Source organism: Callionymus lyra, chromosome 5, assembly GCF_982586985.1.
Source record: "Callionymus lyra chromosome 5, fCalLyr1.hap1.1, whole genome shotgun sequence".
In the NCBI taxonomy this organism is placed as follows: Eukaryota; Metazoa; Chordata; class Actinopteri; order Syngnathiformes; family Callionymidae; genus Callionymus; species Callionymus lyra.
Window position 1 is genome coordinate 36132076 of NC_141822.1, and position 8926 is coordinate 36141001.

Here is an 8926-nt window from a genome sequence, read left to right on the forward strand (position 1 = left end):
AGATCAATTCAAGTTATAAAGATTGTATGAATATAATGGTGAGTCCTTGACAGGAGACTCAGAGAAACAATTGTTAAAACTGTGAGCAGGAAATGATTAGTAAAATACCAAGACTACAATCAAGCCAGAACTGTCTTTAATACTTCATTGTCACCACTTAGATCTTCTATCTGATCAAACATCTTTTGTCATCAAAGGCAAATATGTGTTCAAGAGGATATTAGACATGTCTCTGAGGTCAATTCAATTCAATTTTATTTAAAGTGTCTTATCATAACAAAGTTATCTCAAGACAGTTTACAGTTGAAGAAAGACTATATCTAGACTAGGTCATCAGAATAACGAGCCCAATGTTGACTAAAGTAGGATGTGGACCAAAATTTAGTGACTCACAGATAAAAGGGAGTCAATCAAAAGTTTGACATTCAGTGTTGACAGACAAATGAGTTTTATTTAAAAAAAATTAAAAGCCAATCTTTCATTTATTCAACTAATTTGCAGAACTTCGGCAGCACATATTGACAGCACAATCTTCAGACCCTAGAATTGTACTATTTAATGGCACGATGGATGAAAAAGTTTATAAGTGTTAACAGAGCCGTCACAAGCCATTATGGGACTCTTAGCAAAATTTATATATATATATATATACATATATATTTTATTTTTACATTTAAAAAAAAAAAAGAGTACAATCTCACACAACAAAACAGTTTAACCAGTTTAACATTGTGCAAAGTTAAAAATAAGTACACCAGCCTTTCAAAAATGTGTCCTTGCTTTTCTGGTGACCAAGTAATTTATAACAACATCATAACAAATGTCATACCCAACTTCATGTTTAATCTGTGTCTATCTTGTGCCATGGTAGATCTTAAGTAATATTTTATTAATTTGACTTTGGAAAAGCCATGTTCTGCTGAAGCTACAGTTTCATGAAGCAAGATAAATATTCAAAGATTTAGGAACTGTGCTGTTGAAAAAAATAGCTATGCACATTTGTAACTGCTACTAACATGGGCCTGTGTTGAGAAACCAAACAAAGTAAGTTGCCATGTTTAATGTTCCATATCACATTTAGTATTAAGTCTCAAAAACATATTTATCAAGGATCGGTGGAGGTAACCCCTGAGTTATCATGCGATGCCCTCTAACTGCTTCGCTATTGGTTTATCCGCGAGGCCCTGCCTCGTCTCTGAGAAAACTTAATGAACTTGGCACCCAGCTGCGTGCAGTCCACTTCCTATACAGGCGTGAAATACCTGTCTCACTTCCTCCAACTGAAAACTCAGCTAGAAAGGCGGCTGCTGGGCGACGAGGATAGAGGGCTTTGCACCAATTCGTAGAACCTGAGATTATGATGATAACTCAGGGGTTCTACGTCATTTGGTGGAGGTGGACGCCCAAGAAGCGCCCAAGAAAACACCCCACTGAAGCTGCCACACCACAGGTGAAATGTGCCCCTAATTCGCTAGGAGCAGATCCACCTGCTGCCTGGTAGGCCTGGATAATGGCCGATCTCACCCAACGAGAGACCTCTGAGAGGAGACCGGCTCACCCAGCAAACATCTATCGTGGCAAATGCATAAGGCATCAGAGCAGCCGAATGAGGCCAGGCGCCGCAAAACAAAACCCTCACAGGACAACAGGTGAAGATGAACTTGACCCGGGTCCAAGTGGGGCAGCGGTAGGAAGGCGCAGTGTCAGAGTTGTTGCCCGGAAGGAGGAGTTGATAACCTTCGGACGATGGAACACTCGGTTCGGACGCAATAACACTGATGACTCCTCAACTCAAAGGTCGAAGCCTGTAGGCCCTCAGTAAGAAACGCACCACCAGAGGGTTGGTACGCGACGAAGCACCCGACAGGCCTTGTTGCTATGACTGATGCGAACACTTAGTGTCACAGTCCATCCGTTATCCAACAATGTTGCAGGAAAGACAGGACAGCAGAGACCAATCAGGAGCTGTGGTCCAGGGAGCTGTCTGCCACCAGAGAGAGAACATCCATCATTTGGAGGCATAAAGCCTATGTGTAGACAGGGACTCTCCAGACATGCTGGAGAATGTCTGGGTCCAGAGTCCCGCTCAGCATGATCCACACTTTGAGAGGCAGACCCAGCACCGGGGGTGCTGTCAGAGTCCCCCCTGCCCGGGGGAGTACGGCGCCACCACTATTAACCTCAGACTCTCCCACTTCGGCGGAGGGAAGGCGAACAGTAGCCACAACTCAGACAGACCCCTTTCGTCCTGGACAGCCCCCCTGGTCCATTGCCCTGGTTTGAATGGAAACCATAGCTTCCAGCGCCGACGCGAGTGGCAGGCTTTCTAGTAGCTCCGTGGGTTTCGCTCTTATTTTCCTTATTCTACCTGGAAGGAATTTTTCTCGGTTTCTACTGAAACTATTATTAGTATATCCCATGGATACGGATTGTTTTACGCCGAGACTCGTGTATTCGAGCAACTTTTTGCACACTCTGAGAGCAAAGTCCCGCATCGGTGTGGCTCCGTGTTGGACGTGAAGAAGCGTTACCGAGGCTGCAGAGCCGGCGCTAAGCTTAAAGCTAAGCGGCTAGCGAAGAAGTGGAGATTCAAGCCTCCGGTACCTTCTTTGATCATGGGGAATGTGAACTCACTACCAAACAAGATCGACGAACTGGCTGCACTGACGAAGAACATAAAGATCTACAGGGAGTTTACTGTGCTTAACTAAAATGTGGCTAACTGATAGCATCCCAGATGCTAACGTGGAGCTACCGGAGTTCAGCGCAGTCAGAGCGGACAGAGACACAAGAGCCTGTGGAAAGCGCAAAGGAGGCGGACTCACGCTGTATGTAAACAAACGATGGTGTAACCCTGGACATGTGAGGATTAAAATCTCCACCTGCTGTAGGGACGTTGAACTCCTGGCGGTAAGTTTAAGACCGTATTACCTGCCCAGGGAGTTCAGCCACGCCATCTCTCCTGTCTTGTTTTCCCTGTACACGTCTGACTTTCAGCACAACTCAGAGCTCTGCCATGTGCAGAGATTTGCGGACGACACAGCCATTGTTGGCTGTATCAAGAGCGGAAAGGAGGACAAGTACAGGGAGCTCATCAAGGACTTTGTCAAATGGTGTGACAACAATCATCTGCTCCTAAACACCACCAAGACCAGGGAGATGGTTGTGGATTTCCGGAGATCCAGGGTGCACCCAGAACCAGTTCTCATCAAGGGGAACTGTGTGGAGGTGGTGCACACCTACAAATACCTGGGAGTACAGCTGGATGACAGGCTGGACTGGACTACCAACACAGATGCTCTGTGCAAGAAAGGACAGAGTCGCTTGTACTTCCTTAGAAGGCTGGAATCCTTCAACGTCTGCAGGAAGCTGCTACAGACCATCTACCAGTCTGTGGTAGCGAGTGCCCTCCTGTGCTCAGTGGTGTGCTGGGGGGGCAGGCTGAAGAAGAAGGATGCTTCACGCCTGGACAAACTAATAAGGAAGGCAGGCTCTGTTGCAGGCACAGAACTGGACAGTCTGACATCCATAGCTGAGAGACGCACCCTCAACAGGCTCCTGTACATCATAGACAATCCACACCATCCACTTCACAGCACCATAGACCGACCGACCGACCGACCGACCGACCGACCGACCGACCGTCCGTCCGTCCGTCCGTCCATCCATCCATCCATCCATCCATCCATCCATCTTCTTTGCGACACTTTGCCACCCTGGTGATTCACATACGCCACCAATGGACCTTTTGATAGCACTAGGGCGTTGGACTGTGACAGTTGGGGAGAGAGTTGAAGCAGGACGTTGTGAATTGCTTTCAACTATAGCCAGTTGATGTGTCTGTACACCGGTCTGTTCCAGACCCTGCTGGCGTAGGTCTGACCCGGGGTGCCACCCCAACCTGTCAGAAATGTGTCTGTGAACACCTGCGTGTAATGAAGGATGCAACCTAATGGAACTCTACGTCTGAGGTTGGCTAGAGAGTTCCAAATACTTGATACTTGACCTGCAAAACCAAAGCGGTAAGGCTCACTTTTCGGCTCACGGCCCAGCCGCAATGCAGTGTGAGCTGCTGCCACAAACCCCAGGAGGGACATAACAGCGCCTCCTGTTGCCAATTAAATTCAATTCAATTATATTTAAAGTGTCTTATCATTACAAAGTTATCTCAAAACACTTTACAGTTGAAGTAAGACTATAGTGGAGAAAGGAAAAACAGATCCCAGCAATTCAACAATGAGCAATAAGCAAAACACTGCAGTGAGCTATGGCGAGGAAAAACTTCCTTTTAGAAGGCAGAAACCTTGAGTGGAACCTAAGTCATTGTTGACGGGCTCCTTCTATGACCGGCTGGGAGGAAGGATTGGGGGGGGGGGGGGGGGGGGGTTAGACAGATGGTAGAGAAGAGAAGAGTGAGGGAGGACATAGTGAGAGAAAAGAGGAGAGTATGGGAGAGTCCATGGAGGTGCTGTAGAGAACCCGGGATCCGATGACGAGGTGGAGATCCTGGATCAGCAGCAGCTCTGGAGGTGGAGCCCTGGGGCTCCGGGAGAGAAATAAAAAGTGTCAGTTTAAACTGCACAGGTGATGAATGTAATGCAGAAAAGAAGGATATACAGAGCTCGGTGTCTAAAACTCCTCCAGCATTCTAAGCCTATGCAAATCCTTCCTCCGTGTTCAGCAGTACCCCCAGGTAAAGTTACTGCTGGACTGGAGTCAAAGCGCTCTTGCTGAGGTTCCCCATGAACTCCAGGGTGGCAATATGGCTCAACACCTTCTGTTTGTGAGCATGACTTTCTGCCTCTGACCTGGCAAGGATCAACCAGTTGTCCAAATAGGTAAAGATCCTCACCCCATTTGGTCTCATAGGTCCCAGTGCTGCATCCACACACTTGTATTGTCACACTCAATCCTCGAGTACTTCTGATGTCTCTCGACTATTGGAACGTGAAAGTACGAGTCAGTCAGTCAATCTCCTGGATTTACACCTGTCAGCAGTCGTTTTACCGTCAACATACGAAACGGGCGGGTGGCTATAAACTTGTTCAAATAGCTGAGGTCCAGTATGGGCCCCCATTCACCAGAAGACCGGTTGATGGAGGCCCACACTGGAACCCCGGCACAAGGAAGTACCGGGGGTAAAACCCGCTCATCATCTCTGCTGCTGGATCTCTTCTGCAGCATAGTAAAGACCTTGTTTCTTAGACAGGATAACCTCTCCTGTTCCGCCATGCGTGTCCAGAGAAACCCTGAAAACTGCGGGGTTGACGGTCAAACTGGAGCGCATAGCCCCGCCTGATAACTTGCCTCTGCCATTTGGAATAAAGTAAAACCAGGCGACTCCAAGCCAAATAATGTTCTGACAGAACCAAAGCTCTGATGAACGTCGGGTTGTCCCTCGGCCCGCCACCATGGTTGTCCCGGGACGGGCCGATGACGAAAGGGCATCATACGAGCCACGTCTCTATCTCTTGAATCAACAGAACATGTACTCAAGCTGGATTCACTAGAACCCTCCACTCTCGTACATATAATCCAGCTCTGTGGGAGAAACACATGAACGCGCGTGAGGAACCCCAGATACGCGTTGCGTGTGTACCCAAATCCCCCCGGAAGCATCCCTAGCTCCCAGAGCACTCAGTGACACAGTGTCACAGGAGCTGAGGAAGCCCGTAAGATATGTGGAGAAATGTACTGGAGAATTTTTACGGCGCTGATGCGAGTTCAGAAGAGATTGCGCTGGCGTCGGCACCACATCGCTCAGACCGCCACGCATCTCTCCAGCTCCGCGCGTGAGGTGCCATGGTGTGTCCGTTACATGGCGTTTTTCTCCCGCCAAACGTGATGCCATCCATGGCGGTATTTCTTGAGAACACAGTGAAGGAAGGAACAACCTCCGGTCAACGTAGACATGTCATGTCTATTTTGAGTTACCTCATCAGATGTAAAACCCCGTCAGACACAGATGATTAAGCCGGTCTCGTGGACATCTACTTATAGTGAACTTGCTCGCTGGAGATCCTGATCTCGAAACCGGCTTTGTCACCACATGTCCCGTCCTCAGGGACGGTAGTTCCGCCCCCATAGGATCCTAGGATGCCGTGAAACCCTTGGTGCGTAATGGCGCCTGGAAGCGGTTTCATGGCACTCCCGCCCAGAAACACCATGACACCAAAACCGGAACTGGCTGCTCTCGACACTCTTGTAGGGGAGGAAAAACAGCATCTAGGCAACGTCAGCATAATGAGTTTCCGTATTCTTACCTCAGCCGACGACGAAAAACCGCCGGGCCAGCACAAACGTCACATGGAAGTGAGTAAACACAGCTTATTGAGCCGGTCTCGTGGACATCTGTATCTTAAAGGGCAATAAAAGACAGTGGTTGGGGTCTGTCCCTCATCTGTGTGGACAGACCCGAATATGAAAGAACAGACTAAGGTGTAAGGCAACACTTTAAGTTATGTGCTGAGAGTAAAAACCTTGCCGGCTCTGAGCAGCGGAACATGATAGCTTAGCATTAGCAGCGAAGACTTTAAAACATGCGAGTAACTTACTGTCATAGGCTTGGAGCTGTGCGCTCTGCCAGTAACACTCGTAATAAACCACAGAAGAATCATTCGTTTCATGTCCTCTATTGCCATGAAGTTTATTTTATAGAAGGAGGAGATCGCATAATCATGATCTCTGAGGCGGCGTGGGTCAACAAGCCTCGAGCACTTCCTGGCGCTGTCAAGAGCCATGGGAAGCACTCGGCAGGCCACAAAATCAGTCATCGTGTGATTTGGGCCTAGGCAAATAAAGCAGACATGTGTGTCCCCCCTCTCCAGGGAGTCTTAGCACTTAGGTTAGAGGGTGCATCACCAAATGACGTAGAAGCTCTGTTTAGTACTTACTTGCTGGGACAATTGTTTAGGTTGGTGGAGTTTTTTTTCCTCCTTACTTGGCTCCTGTAGAATTGTACATGTAAAACAAGTACCAATTAATTTCTTACCCTTTTACCTTCGCTTTTACCACTTAGCAAGATAACTTTGAAAAACGAAAACAAGAAGCAACCTAACAACTAACAAACAATCGGCGAGGCTCCTTGCAAACTTTAAAAATTATATTAAGTGGTACCAATTTATTAATTTTTTGATCATTTTTTTCAATGTTGTCACTCGTTAGGAACCACCTGGTTCTAAACTGCTATTTCAATTTTCGCCAGGAGGTGTCTTTGATCGCATGATTGTGTAAATGAAACATATTTAAGTTCATATTATAACTGATAACGATTAAATTGAATATCATAAAAGCCAGGTAGCCTATCGGCAGCTACTCGCTGAGTAACTTAACAAGAACCTGATTAGTAGTCTAGTACTTAGTCTAGTAGTCTATCATCGTAATACGGTGGCTGAGATGTGTAAAACAAAAAGAACAATTCATAAAACAAAACACATAATCAATTTAACAAGTAAACCAATTCACAAAAACAATATCGCAATCTCTAAAACAAGTGTGACCTGGAGGTTCTTGGTGGGTGTTTCGAAAAACTTGAAACATAAGGGTGGAATTTCTTAATGAAGCATCCACCCTAATTGAGAAATATATATATATATATATATATATATATATATATATATATATATATATATATATATGAATCAATTGAGACATATCTCATTTCATTATCTTACCTTGTCTGACAAAACAAAAATAAACCATCAACCCTCTTTCACACTTAAAAAGTTGAAGTGTAAACTTAACTTTAAATTGAAACTAAGCCTGAAATATATTATTGTTGAATTTTGATCATAGTTGTTTATATGTTCATAAGATTAGCTATAAAATGCCTCAAGTAAATAGTCATCATTATTCATTCTTGCTTTCAGATCAACACACACAAATCATGTACAGCTGCATCTGAGCCCACTGCACTCCTGAGGACGACACAGAACTGGACTAGAGGACCGGCCACTGGACTGTTGCTGCAGGATTTGTGCCTCAGATGTGGTTCACAGAATTGATTGCCGATAAAACTTGACCAATACAATTCCTAAATTCTCAAAGTATTGAGATGCTGACTGTATGACATCTAATGCTGGCAAACAGTGTTGGATGCAGTCCAGGATTTTAGTTGATCATTGAAATAAAAAAATCGTTTTTGCCGCACAGATTCTGTATTAACTCACACTTTGTTGTTACTCATTATCACATGGGACTGCCCTTAGACTCTTTAAAAAACAGCAATGTTGTATAGCTACATTCCTGCGTTGATTAAGTGTTAATAATAATGTACAAAGAGTCTGATAACAAATGTTCAACATCATATCATTCACATCTTTGCAAATTAATGATTAATATTTTGGCAGGAACTCAACAGAAAAGCAGAGGAGTCAAATGATGAAACAAGGAGAGATTAAATGAAATGTAGCATACGCTACCTTTCATGATACACCAATTATTTTCAAGTAATTTTCCTCAGATCTGGTGCAAAATATTTCACAGACCACATCATCACAGTAGACAACAATGTTAATATCACTCATGAAGATGTCAAGAGTACGTCATAAGCTGTCTGGATTGAGGCAGGTGTCTCATTTGAAAGTAAACAGGAAACTCACACATATTGATCAATAATTATCTTTTTGAGCCACACTACCCATTGCAGTACAAACTGGGTTTATGAGAACCTTCAACCACAGCGCTGACAGTGTCCTCAAGAGGAAAGAAAGAAAAGGTCTAAAAGCAAGACCAAATGAAAAACATTAAATAACTTATGTGGGCCTTTTTGAACAACAAGAAGAGGATGGAGACTGAACTTGATAAGGAAGAAAACCCAACCATGCTGGTGTATCAAAAATAACTAAAGAGGATCTTTTACCAGCATCAGATTGCTGGTCCACCCAAGGGACAAAAATCCAGACACAGACAAAGCAATGTGATGTTC